Genomic DNA, 14,950 nt, shown 5'->3' with positions numbered 1-14,950 from the left:
CAAATTCATGGCACAAGCATATTCAGCTGAGTGCAGAAAGTACAGACATTTCACACTGAGAAGTTGGCTACCACAGACATTCATTATTATTATTATTATTATTATTATTATTATTGTGGGGTTTTTTTAAGAACTGTAATTTGTGGGGTAGTTTTCATACTCCTGACAAGATCAGCACAAAGGTGCCCGACTTTGGTATTCTGAAAATAAGACAAGGCCTTCTTTTCCTTTCTTACTCTGGCTTGGTGGGTGCAATGCATCCCAGCCATTCAGAATGCATTCAGCACACCATTATTCTCTAATAATCACCTGTAGTCCTTAGTGTCCAGTGAGAAATTAAAGACTTATGCTTTAGGGTATGCCCTGGTTAGCTTCTACAACTGCAAACGTTTCAAAGATCTGAATGTGATCTACATTCATCATCTCTTGATTTCAAACTATTTTATTTGGAAGCACTTTTGCCAGGCTTTACAATTTGTATGGCTATCATGCATTTTGCCAGCAAGGCTGATTTAGAAGATCTTCACTCTAACAAAAAATCTACAAAAGAAACAAATTTAAGATGTCGATTTTTTCCCTTGGCTACTCCATCATATTCTCTTTGATCCTATTTGGATTCTTTTCTTGCTGAGAATAGTACTGTCATGCATCCAAATACCATGATCGTAGGTGCATACAAATATTTTAAATGAAAATAACCAATACTTGTAGTCAGTAGTGGAAAAATATGGAATAAAGATGATATGCTTTGGCCAATGATCACAGGAAAATTTCTAATGAAATGTTATGCAGTTTCTGAGATTGGTGGAAAACAGGGCTAGGAGGTTTAGAATTTGAGGGGTTTTTGAGGGTTTAAGATGCTGCCTTAAAAGTGGATATGCAACTGTCAAGACAGAGTCTGTGGGCAGATAAGTCAGTATGGCTGAGATTGGAGCCTGTTGGTCCACAGCACTGACATGTTCGAAAGCAATATCATTCTATCCCCAGGAGAGTAATTTATAATAAGCAAGCAAAAATTCAAAGCCTACTTCTCTTAATCTGTCCTATAGAACTAGACTTGAAGACCAAGAGGTGCAAGAATCACTTCTGTTTTGATCTGTGAGCTCTGTGGTCCTGCTGTCAGAAGAAAGATCAGCATTTTCAAATACTTTTTTTCAGATAGTACCAAAATTCATATTGACTAGAGACCACAGTGAACCTTGACTGTGTCATTTTCCAACTTTTTTTGGTACTTTACTTTGCACTTCAATTTTAGTTATTTTAGTTATAGTTGTTACGGTTTAACCCCAGCCAGGATCCAGGTCCCACACACTCATTTCCTCACCAGTGGTATCAGGGAGAGAATCAGAAGAGTAAAAGCCAGAAAACTTGTAGGATGAGACAAGAACAATTTAATAAGGAAAACTAAAGGCACACACACATATAAGCAGAGCAACAGTTACTTGGGAATACAAAACACCAGCACTCCAAACATCCCTCCTTCTCCCTTTCCCTCTGTGAAAGCCCTGCTCAGCAATAACAGAAACATCTCTATGTTATCAACCCTTTGTTCAGCACAAATTTGAAAGACAGCCCCACACCAGTCATGGTGAAGAAAATTAACTCTGCTGCAAACAAAACCTGCACAGCAGTGAAATTGCATCACTTTGGATGTCTTATTTCTTAGGAATATTTCAAGTAAGGTTAAAATTATGATTTGTATATATGATGTACATGCTCAAGAGAAGGAAATGTGTTCAACTTGTGGCTCAACTGTAGCAGAAGAGAGTTTTAGAGGAAAAAAAAGACACTTCTGATGCTCGAGGGTGTTTTATGTTTTTTTGCTGGTTATCAAAGCCATACAAACAAACCATGAAGGAGATTTGTAATGAAAAAAATCTGAAGAGTCTTTTACCATGGAGTGTACTAACTAGCCTGACTACCAGGGAGGGTGCAATTTCTCTGCCCTAGTCCTGTGAAAGTTTCCTGCACCACTAGAATAAAGGATAGCATCTAGAACATGCCTTGCAGCAGCCCTGACCAGCCATGATTCAGGGATCCGAGCCGTCACCGGCTGGATCACCAGGCAAGGCAGATCTAAGCCAGTTCACAAATGAGCACAGGGAGGCATAGCCAAATTAGCAAAAGCATGCAGTGGTGATTTTCTGCCAGCACGTGTCACTGGTATTCTAGACAGCTCCCTGCTTGTCTGCCCTGTGCATACCAGGCCACCAGCCCTGCCTCACGGCAGGAATATTTTGGGGCAGTTCGCTTAGACAGGGCCAGCTTTCCTTTTCCAAGGTCAACTGGTGACCCAGGAAATAGCTTTGTAAAAAGTGCCATGCCACAGGCAGGCCAAAATGCCCCGGGAATCTTGGCATTACAAGTACCCATGTGCTATTTTTGCCTCTCTCTTGAGCAACAGAAATAGCAGCAGCAGCAGCGTGTGTCCGTGCCCGGCAGGACCAGGACAGGGATAGGGCTGAACTGAGGCTTGGCATCAGCTCCCTGCCCACTGTGGGCCACATGGAGAAGGCAAGCAGGGACCAGCACACACAGGTGTGTTCTGCAAGAGCTCCAAGGCAAGGCAGGGAAAGGTCAAGCAGAGCTGGTGTGTATGGGTGCCCCATCCAGCTGGGTTTGGCCTTGGGCTTGGTTCTGGCTAGACTGCAATGGCATCTGCTGGGACTGCTGCATGTAGACATAATAGCCAAGATTTGATCTCAGTGTCCAAAGAGAAAGATACTACAGAGCTCTGGAGCTTGCACTGAAGGGTAGGCAAGAATTTTTGGTGAAAAAAGACAAAATGAAAAACCTGCAACCTTTGGCCATGCTGATAGAGAAAGGTAGCGTGCATCTTTTCATCAGTCCTGTCAGGATGGATTTGAACTAGAAAAGTCCTTTCTTTTATGCCCTTTTGGGTATGGAAAACATAAAGCTGGCTTTCTGGCTTAGGGGAACCCTACCTAGCTGTCATTGAGCTGTCAATGCTCAATGCTGCTTACCTCCTGCATGTTGGACTGTGAACTGCTGCCAGTGAAGAACCTGCAAATATTTACTGATGCATCCTTTGCTGCAAGTAATAAGCTGTCTGCAGCTGGGCTGCTGTGTCTCAGACCACTGTACCTAGACCTGGCAGAGGTCACCTCTATGACTTCTGTTCAAGCAATACAGATTTTTAAGCAATCTCTTAATGCATTTGTTCCCAAAAATATGAAAACATAGGATAGAAGAGAAAAATAAGAGCTGCTCCAAATCAACTGGTGCCACTGAAGCACAATCAGCTCACCAGTCCTGCCCATAGGACCAAAGATACACATGAAAACTAATAGCAGCATAAGCATATAGGTACTGCTGGAAACAAGCAGGGACTATTTCTCCCAGACTTACAAAACAGGACAGCCTAATTCTCAACTTTCTGAAGCCTAAGTGTCTGGAAATTCCAAAATTAGAGATGTGAAAGTGGTGTGTAAGAAAATTTAGAAACATTTTATAAATACCTGTGTTTGCATGTCTTATTTGTGATCTAAATGGTATTTAACCAGAAATCATGGCAACACCAAGAAGGACTAATGAGAAGGTCATTTTGGGGCCATGTATTTTGTCCATGTAATACTGGTGGTTAGGAGGCAGTGTGAAACACTTATGTCTGCTTCATATTTTATGCCTTGTAGAAAGGCCAGGATGTTATGAAAGAATTAGTGACTTGGCATAGCTTTTAGACTTAAGAGATGTTTTCATATGCTGCATAGCCAGGAGGCAACTTAAAGAAAGGGCTTAAATGCAAATATTACAGTTGTATTTCTGATGATGTCACAGAAAAAACCCACCCCAAATCTTACAAAACAAACAAAATAAGACAAAATCCAAACACAAACCTGAAAACAAAGGAAGAATTCTATTAAAAAATAGAGGAACCAGTGGTGATCATTGTAACTATTCACAATAGTTAAAATCAGGATATATTTCAAACCATATACATATGCAATTAAAGTTGTTCCCTGGTCTGGAGATGATGCAGGTTTGGATTTCATGGCAATCAGGTGGTATAACTAGGATCTTGATCTGTAGAGGAGTTCCTAAGGGCTTAGAGTAGGTTTCCCTCAGTCTTTACTGTTCAAAACATTCTGTTTCATGTGCAAAACATGGACAATTTTTGATCAAGTTACTAATTCTATCTCTTGCTTTTTATGTTACTCACATGGGATCACACATGGAAGTTTTCACGCACCATGGCTGAATCTCCACAAGCACCAATTCTCCAGACCTGGGCAAGTTGAACCCTCTCATAGGTTTTGCCCCTTCTGGGTTTCCTTCCTATGGGCATCAAGCCATGGAGGCAGAGATAGGAGGAAAACTTCACCTTCTGCACTCAGTGTTTGTAACATGGCTGTGATGTGTGCCTGGAGCTGGGAAGTGTTTCTGAGTCCCACCACAGCTCATCCCTGTGCCCAATCCTACAGATGACAGAGGCTGGTAGCACCATCCCAAGGGCAGGCACTACCTGATCCAGGCAGGAGAACTGAGCCCTGGATCTTCTCCTGCAGGGTCTAGGCCTCTCTTGGCTCCTTGCTGGACACACAGGAGGACAACATGGAGCTGGAGGCAGGCAAACCCATTGCCAGAGCTGGCATGGGGATGGGCAGGCAGAATGCATGAAGAAGGGGAATGGCAGGGAGAGAAGGAGGTCACATCCCCCTTGGCTGTCCTGCTAAATCCACACCTGAGTTTCATTACATTATTGCCTTACAGCTGACATCTCATTATGGAAGCTCACAGAAAGCCTGGACTTTTGAACCCAAGAGCAAAGGTCAATTTTTCCCACTAAATCAAGGTGGCAGAGGAAACATATGGTCCATGGTTGATCCCTCCTCCCTGTCCTGATTTATTAGAAACCAAGAATTGATTTTTTAGGAACAACAGTCTTTGCATTTGTTTTCTCTGTATTTGGTATTTGGAATCTCTCTAAAAAAAAACCCAGACCAAAACCAAACCCAAAAAAACCCCAACCTAGAGTCCCCAGTAAGCCTTTATACACAGGTTTCTATTTAGGTACCTGATATTCTGAAGTTTTTTACTTCAGAAATCATTTTAAGCTGTCGTCCCTGACATTGCCTTCTGTTGAACTCTGTTACAGTCCTTTCTTGTAATCCCTCTACATTTTAGTGACTTTTCATCCTCTATCCATATTCCATTGTGATTGCTTTTGGCTCAGATCCTGCACTAACATGGTCAAGAAATGCAAACATGATAGGGGAAAAAACCCCATAGGTGAGCTAAAAGTCCTCCTCTGGGTAATTTGTATGCTCTTTTCAGCTAACTGTAATAGCATCAAATTGAAGTGATAAGGATACTGCTAAAATTGCTTTAATTAACGTCAGTTTTACAGCCATAAATCATTATTAATTCCCATGTTAAATTTTGGAAATGGCCTAGATTTTTTTGGCCATTGCCACCGTTTGTCTGGAACTTTTCCCACTCGCAGACCTTTGCTTGTTCTTCTTACTCTTGTCCTGATGTTTTCCCTCTCAAGTGGAGCTTCCATCTGGCCTGAATGTGTGCACAAAGTTACTCTCACTCCTTCAACTGTGACCTAACTCCACTTTCTGTCAGTGCCTGGCCTTTTTCTAATTCCAGAGGTAGATGAGATGCTGGAAGTCATTGCTGCCCTGCCTTTCAAGAGACAAAATCATTGATCGGAGATTGTCTTCCCATATTAGTGCATTATTGCAATTTAACCATACCTCAGATGTCCATGGAGAGAGGCTGAGCACATCACTGATACATCTACATAGATTAAGCTTTTCCTTTTAAATGGAATACTGCCACTCCTTTCACCAGGAGTTCTTACTTCCAGACGTGTTAATGAAGGTGAATAAAATATTTAAATTACTTAGCAGCTCATATATTTTACTGGATGTTGACTTTCCAATGACTATTTATCAGGCCTTTCTTTTATTCCGTTTGGGAACTTGGACTAGTTTGTCTTTGCTGTTTCATACATGTTGATAAAATTCACTTTTGCTGGAGGGAATCCATTCTTTAGGAAGGCTGTGATTCTCCTATGTTTCAATTTTGATTTCTATTTTTTATGCTTCTCTTCCTTAACAGTATTCAGCTGCCCTGTTTGCTGTGTCATTTGTATGCAGACGATATTCGGATATCCTCTCAGTCCCTTCAGAGCCTACAAAGAAGTTTGATGTTTTGTGTAATTGCCTCTGTGATATTTAATCACGGGTAACTTCAAATTTTGTTAAACTTAACACGGACAAAACTGAGTTGCTATTGATTAGTTCACTGGCGCAGAGGTCTCAGGTGTCATCTGTGGTAGTTTCCATTTGTGGTATTTCTTTTATTCTTCAGATAATGCTTGTGACCTTGAGGTCATTGTGGATTTGGTGCCTGCTTTTGAAGCCCACATCAATCATGTAATTAAAGTGTCTTACTACTGTCTTTGGAATCTAGCTGGGCTGAGACCTATGCTCTTTCTAGCCCACTTGCTAAAACTTTAATCCATATTTTTTTGTCTGGCTTGACTACTGCAGCTCTTCCATGTGCCCTCCACTGTTTGCATTAGGGACACAGTCTGTCTGTTTAGGAATATACAGTGAATTAACTATGTTCATTGGATTCCATTCTAAGTAGGCGATTTATTTTTAAAATGTGGCTAGACCCTGGGTATCACTTGGCTGCTTTTTAGCAGGGGGATTTTAATGATATTTCACTTAACAGAATACTCTTTTTTACATGAATCATATCAATTTGCACTGTTATTTTTCAACCTGTTTCTGAATGTGGATGGCTTTAAATTATTAGAATTTCAAAATTGCTGTCAATGTTATTAAATGTTATCTATTGGCAAATTGCAGAAATTTGGTTATGATTCCATTACAACCATGTCTTTACTTGCTTGTCAATTTGGGGGTAAAGATTTCCAGAACAGTGTTTATTAAAAGATGCCTGGTTTCAGTTTTTATTTGCATTTTTATTCAGAATGTATTTGCAACCATCCTTTTCTTTTTGCCAATACAATGTCACAGGCTACATTCTTCTCTTGCTTGTGTCTACAGACCCCATTGGGATAGTACAGGATGAACAGAAGCTTTGATCATGATGCAGAGTTTTAAACAATCCAGATAAACCTGTACAAGTATGTATGTGAACACCTAAGTTTAAGATTTGTTCAACTTTATTTAATTCAGGCTGATTGCAGGTACTGTTAAGTCACACTAAAACAAATGAAAATAAAAAGTAATGCAGCCTATTTTTCTGTTATAAAATCACATTATAGGTTTGTATTTTTGAAAAGTTAATGTGTAAACATATCTTAACAGCAGGCTTTTGCCACATAACACCTAATTATGGTTGATACCTCTCCTAGAAGGAAAAGCACAGGAGTTGAAATATGCTCTGACACACAGTGAGTAAAGAGAAAAGCTAGAAAAGGTAATCCATGAAGAAATTGCATGTATCTGAAATGATTCCCCTTAAAATCTCTTGAAAGGAACAGTCACATGGAGCACAAGTGGATTATCAAAAGTGCATGCCATGGTGACGAAACAATGCTCCTCTGCTTCTGTTGCTTGACACAGAATCACTGCTGAGATGGCAGGAGACAGGAACCTGTCTGGCATTCAAATACAACAAAAACAGCCAGTGTACAGACATTTTGGTTGGTTTTTCCTTCAGTTAGGTTCTGTAAATAAGTGCCTGGAACTATTCATTTGCATTGCTACATGCAGTCTCAGTGTTTATACAGCAGCCAAATGGGTGATTTTCACTGCAGCAAACTGCTACAGGAAAGATTAATTTGCACTGAATTAAGTGGAGTAGTCTATTGTCTACCTTTGCTGTGATGCTTTTTGTCTACATGCCCAACTCTAACCCAAGGCTGTTCACTTAGATGTGAAAATCAGATGCATGGGATAAACTGAATGTTTTATTTATAGCAAGGACATTAATATACAGCATGCTGTGCACTATGAGCAAGGATGGTCTAATGGCACTCTGGAGTGGCTTGTTCCTTGCTGAAATGTGAACTTTCATCTCTGACAAAGAAATACAGGAACACTCTCTGAAGTTGGATGCTCTTCCTGAATCATTACAAAATTGTCTGGCAGTCACTGCAAGTGTTAATTGCTGCAATGAGAAGATAACTTTACCCACCTCTCTAATTAGAGAAAGAACACTGGCCCAAGCAAGGGAAATGGCTGAAGCTTTGCCTAGTCGTCTAAAATGGATCCCAAAAGTGATTAGATTAATTTTTCACTACCTGAACAGCACTGCCTGCTTTCCTGAGGGCCATCTACTGCCTCTGTCTTGCAGGCTACTGGACTAAGACAAAAGGTAAGGTGTCCTCAAGCTGTGAGGAATGAAAGACACCTGAAATTAAGTAATAAATTTTCAAGATGAGAACTTTCATACGAAGGTTATCCCAAAGTGTCTAGAGAAGTGCAGTTTTTGTATCAAAGATGCAAAGCCTTATTTAAAGCTTGTTTAAGCAACTGATTTTTTTACCATTTGCCCACAAATGCTGCTAATTGATTTTAATTTGGCACACATTTGCTCCAGGGTGTATACCAAAGGAGCAAGAATTATTAAAAAGTATTGTGCTAAAGATATTTCTCACATCACAAGGTGCTGCAAATCAGCTTCTTCCCCTTCCACCTGGGCTCACCAAGTTTGCAGGAGCCATCCCAATAAACAAGAGGATTTGTCAACCTTTTCCCACCTTTTCTCACGCCAGGGTCAAACACAAAAATAAAGAGGGTGTAACATGAAGAAGTATTTATTCTGCAGTATGATGCACTGTTTTTTTGGCAGCAGTGGAATTTCAAAGAGAATTACTTTATCTCTAATATGGACATGAGTAATAGATGGCAGAATGTACTGAGACTTATATAGGCAGATTTATGAGGTGTGCCAGAAAACAGTGGCCTGCTGAGTTTATTTAAAGCCATACATTCTGAGCGAGTCTGCAGCAAGGACTGGAGCAGTCGTTGTCCTTCTTGCAGTAAAACTGTCTCAGACTGGCGAAGGTGACTGTAGCATCACTGACTCCTGCCCAGAACAACAGTCTCAAAGACTCCAACAGCTTTGTGGAAGTTCTTCTTGAGTGAGTAGCCCTCGGTTTTCAGAAGCAGAAGTCTCTGCATAAGACTTGGCTGGCTGTACAGTGAAACAGAGCTCTATGTAACTTCAAACTTCATTCAATAGGTTTTGAAGATGGTTTGCTCACTTTGGTCAAATTTAGACACTTGGCCTCAAATACTGTTGGCATACTGATGTTTATATCCTCTAGTTAGTAAAAAAAAAAATAACTTTGTGTGACTCTAGAAAAAAGTGCCCTAGAAAAGCATGAGAACACTTCAGCATCCCTGAGGAGGAATGTAATGCTCAGCTGCTGTATAATGAAGGGAGGTGGAACACATAGTGGAGTAACTGTGCAGTAAAATATTCTAAACTCATAATGTTTCATGGGGCCAATGCCCCTGGGAAGAGAAATAAACTCTTTTCTACGGCAGAGCAATAAATATTTATATATCGTATTGCCCAAAGACCTCGATCAGAAGGGACTGAGAGGGAGCTGACTCTGCAGAACAGAAAGAGGTGCAATCCTTCTTTTGTCTTTACAACTTGGAAATACAGACAGGCAGAGAGGAAGAGCTTGTTCTAACACATTTAAAGAAATTGGAGTTTTGGAGAAGTTGTTGGGAATTTGGGAAGTGTAGCTACGACAGGAATGCTGCTTTTCACCCTTTCATTGTCTCCTGTTCAGAAGTGAATCACATATGATCTTTGATTCAACACAGATGACAGATTGACAGATTTTACTTTTTGTTGGAGAGAAAATTAATTGTAATCGAGGACTTTTCCTATGTTATCCGAGTAACTGCTTAGCCCTTACAGACAGAAAGGAGGGAATCACATCTCTCTTGAGCCCAGAACAACGTTCCCAACTTGAAAGAATGCCCATTGACACAGTCTCATCTTAGAAGACCATAATTGGTTGAGAAAAATAAGAAAATCAAAGGTTGCAGGGAAATCCTTCTTACCCACACAGACTGTGCTAAAGGTATTTTCCAAAAGTACAAGTCTCCTGTACTTAAATGTAACACCCACAGCACCTACTCATAAGACACCACATGAAAGAAATAAGTTTCAACTTGATTTTCTACTTTGGAGAGTTTGAGTTATCTCCCTAAGACATCAAAACCACCCAACTACAGCCTTAAGTCAGACGAGTGGGGTCTGGAGGTTCACAGAGCATCACAAACAAGGCATCTGCCGTTGCAGCCAGGAGAAGAGACATTCTTTGCACATCCAGTGATGCTCAAGCACTCTTCAGATGATAATGAGGTTGAGAGGTCCAATGTTCATCTAAATCGTCCATAATTTATGGACAGGCAGACTGAAGCATTATTATTGTGAGGAATATTTCAAAAGTCGGTCTCTGATTTTGCAGACACTCATCATTCTTTTCCATCCTTGCAATCCATAGAGATATCTGCAAATTTCCATAAAATCAGGTCTGGTTCCCTTTTTTATTAAATATATAAAATTGTCAGTAGCAGGATGATTTTCAGAAATATGTGAATTTAGATGAAGCTCTGCTAGAAAAGGTGGCCACTGGAAACTGCTTTGCTTCCTGCCTACAGGCTGCTAAGGAATCCAGATTTCTAGGGTCAAGATTTCCAGGATGGCCCTTCCATATGGACTACCACAGACCCAGTAGACCACAAAGTTTTCAGGTTTTTGCAACATGGCTGAGAGCCCAGAAACCCAGGCTGTAGAATAAGTTTTTCAACATCTCTATTATCAATTTTTCCAACACCTGAGAGAAGTCTCACTAAAATCAAGAAAAAATGAAAAGGCTCAGCTTATATTTAAAAGTCTTTTGTTCTTGTAGAAGCAACTTGGTAAGATGCAATTAAAAACAAGTTTTAGGAAATATTTAGTTAGGTAATCAGGGAATACATACTTTAGTTTTTCTTAATTATTTGTAGGGGTTGGAAATATATTTTCTGCAGGGAACTTTAGTATGTGTGGATTTTTTATCAAGGGTGGACAAAAAAAATCTGAAATATTGGAATTGCTCTCTAGACAGAAATATTTCATTTCAGTCTTCTCCTCCCTGTTCCTGCTCAGCCTTTAGGGAGATTTTGGTGGTTCCCTGTTTTCTTTCTCTATGCAGTAACCAGCTTTGGAAAATACAGGACACTGAAAATTCTGGATATAAAAGATACCAACCAAAATCACTAGGAGTGCCTCTTTCACCTCTCAGAGATGTGCATGACACCAGTGTGAGAGGCAAAGCTGGGAACCTCTGGGAGATCCTGCAGGGCTGCACTGGAAATAAAAGTGCTGAGACTGGGAGAACTGCAGGCAAAAACAGGAAAACCCCATTAGCCTCCCTAGCAGCAAGCAGCCCTCCCAGTTTTTAGGAGAGAGACTCAAGGTGGAGTAATAATCTTCAGATTTGGACAGGAAAAAAATGGGCACACACCAGGGACTGTTTTTGAAGATGACCAAAGTTGAGAAATTCCAGGGGGAGCAGCCAGATGTACCCTGGTTCCAGGGACACAGTGGCTGGCAGGGCTGCTGGAGGAGGGGCTGGCCATCACCTTGGGTGGCCCAGGGATTGTCCATCCATGGCAACTGGGGCTTTATTGTAGGTGTGAGAATATTTATCACTCTGAGTGAAACACTATCCACATCTCTTCCTGGCAGGATGCTATCCTGTCCTGAGGTGTATGAGAGAGGCTTTCAGCTGGGAGGCTTTAATGATAAGCAAGTGCAATTCAAAGGAGAATTGTAAATTGAAGTCGACTCCAAAACACTTCTTAAAGCCCTGAGTCATTAGCAGCTGAATCACATTATTCCTGTCAGCAAGATCTCTTCTCTAACATCATCCTCTATTTACTGTACATTACCTCATGGTCCTGGTCAAACTGTGCTGCTTTTACACGAACATGAAGAGTCCCAGTCATTAGGAAGAGTTTGACATAATGCAAGCTTTATTTTCTGATGCTAGTTAGAAAGCAACAACCCCAATCTACGGATTTTCTTAGTCTGCACACAAAAAGCTTTTCCTAACAAGTAGGACAAATAATAAGCCTTGCTTTCTGTTTTTCACATTTCATTTATTTGCTGAAGCTCATGGCTCTCTGCTACAAGGGCAGTTCTGAAAGTCAAAAGGTCACAGAATAAAGCATCACCCTTAAAAATTCATCATTTATCTGTCGAAGAGTGACCTCATGGTGACTCTTCCTCAGCTTCAAAGCCATTGATTGCACGGCCCTTCATTCTCCTTCTGGAAATCCTATAAACAAGTCCCTCTGAGATGACAGAAATTTAACATGCAACCCTTGTCACATATTAAAATAATGATACAATATTTGATTAGATATTAAGACTAATTACTACATATTTAGCTCTTTCCAACAGTTCATCATATAAGATTAGGTGATAAACTATCAGAGAAAAATTTAAGTGTTTAAAATGGTTAATTTTCAAATGTTTTAAAATTTGTTTATAGAATGTAAATTAAATATCTAAATATACATAACTTTAGGCTCACCAATATGGCAGGTATTATGGTAAGGAGATAAGCTTCTCTGATCCAGATATGTCTATGAATTGCAGCTCCTTTGGGCATAGAGCTCTTGATGTTGGAAAGGCACAGGATTAGGAAGTTTAAGCAAGCTGAAAGATAAGGATCAAAGTTAAATTGAAAGTTACTTCGGTTCATTTGTTTCAGTGATTAGAGAGCCCATATTATTAAAATAGTGAGTGAATTGTTTAGTGCTGTGCTTGACACAACTGCTCAAAGGGCAGAATTAAGGATAAAAAGTCAAAGAACTAGAACTGAAGTCTGAAAAGAAAATGCTTAAACCTGCAATCAAACATCTACATTTACAGTCTGGGTGATGCCAAACCTCACTGACAAGATCTATCTCTCCAGCAGTGCTCCTGAGGGACCTGAGAGCCAGGCTGGGCTCTTTTTTCTCAGACACCACATTCTGCAGAGGAAGTTCCATAAGCAAAACAGATCTCTGCATGACAGAGGTGCAGCCTCGACATCATTACTGCATCCCTTTTTTTTTTTCCTTTTCCACCTGTTATTTCTGGGCCTGCTGAATGAGGGAAAGGGCTGGGCACTGAATTTCAAATCCTGATGCAAGTTCACAGGGTATTTGCTAACAATAGCACACAGTTCATAGTGAGACAAAGCCTACATCCCCAGCCAGTGTGCAGCCACACTGCAGACAGACCCTTTCTCTGGCCAGCCTCTAAGCCAAGCAAGTTACTGCTGGAATTGAGCTTTTCCCTGACAGCAGTTAAAGCACTCCTGAGGTGCCTGAGAGATAAAACTGTGGAGAGGAGTCTTGCCGGATCTACAGCTTGCAAATTATGGTGCTGGAGCTACTCTATCAATTCAGACAGCAGCTGGCCTCTGGCAATATTTTTTTCCTTCAGATTAATTAACATTTTCCCCTCAGCCCCGTGGTTACAGGCATGATCATAAAATCTGTGCATGTTAGCAGAAGTTGCATCAGATACTGTTCACCTAGCCAGCTGTGTAGCAGTGATTTTCTACCTCTGCAAAACCTCTCCTGATGTTTCTGAGGGGTGGGAGGCTTCAATGCTGAAAATGGCAATGGTCAAATTTCTGAAAGACTGTCCAATCTTTCAATTCCCCTAAAAAGTTGTCCCTCTGGGCTAATTATGCTTTCATAATAGACAAAGCTGTTGCTCTATACAGAGACAGATTTGCATTTCCAGAAGTCAGGAACGACCTTTTATCAACAACACCAGGTCAGGATTTCACAGCTTGCTTCAGGGAAAGCTCAAATTTCTTTTAGGAAATCTCCTTGTTCAATAAGGCCTTGCTGGACAATGCTTTCACTATTCTTCAAGATAAATTATTCTTACAGAAAAACCCAATCCCTGTATTACTGAAAGATATTCTGCTTTCAACATGGTACAAAATCATGATGCAAATGTATAAACTATGTGTCATTTTCAGCATATCTTTTAAACACCAGCTTGATAATATTAAGTAGTTCCAGTAGGAATCCTCATGGGCAAAGCGTGCTGTGACTAAGGCTTGCAAAGAACAAAACTGCTGCAGAAGCAGGCTCACCAGTCAAATTTCCACAGAATGGCTTCCCTTGACACATCTTTAACTCACTCTCATCTGATACTGAGTCCTAAAAAATTGTAATTAAACAGCACAGACTGTTCACCATTTGAATTTTAAGCCATCGTATTGATTGAAGCTGCTGAGAACCTTGAAAACATAAACTATTTCTAGCACAGGAGAGACCAGATATTGAACATAATGACTACATGCATTTCCTCAATTGTATGGTGATGTTCAGTCTGCCCCTAGCATTATACAACTGCCAGTGCTTTGTTCTCTAGATCAAGGTAACATCCTTCCCTTTCTATTACTTTCCTGGGGCTTCTGAATGCATTAAATTAGTAGAAAAAATTGTAGAGTAAAAGTTAGGGTGTGAAATCTGGTACACAGGTATTGTGTATCACCTGCAGAGATATCTACATCAGTCCTTAGGAAATTTTTTGAAGGCCCTTGGTAAGCAACAACCAGAGGGTTTGTTGGACAAGATGTCCTGAGACAAAGCCTGTGTCATATATTAATTAAATGTATTCTCTATTTGGCTGCATTAAAAAACCCCAGAACACTAAAGGTAACTAAACCCTATATTCTTTAATAGGGCAATATCAAAGATCATCTGAAAATCAAAATCTGGAAAATGCAAAATGTTCAGATTAGTATGCAAAATAAAACATCAATGTGGAGAGTGGATTTATATGATTATCTATGAATAATTCATTAGCACAAGAAATACAATTAGCTTAAAAAAATTATCTAACTACTACACTAATGTTTAGCAAATCTAACATATAGTAACATCAGGAGGAAATGTCCATAATGTAAAAGAAA

Source organism: Catharus ustulatus, chromosome 2 (assembly GCF_009819885.2).
Source record: "Catharus ustulatus isolate bCatUst1 chromosome 2, bCatUst1.pri.v2, whole genome shotgun sequence".
NCBI lineage: Eukaryota > Metazoa > Chordata > Aves > Passeriformes > Turdidae > Catharus > Catharus ustulatus.
This window is presented reverse-complemented; position numbering follows the sequence as displayed.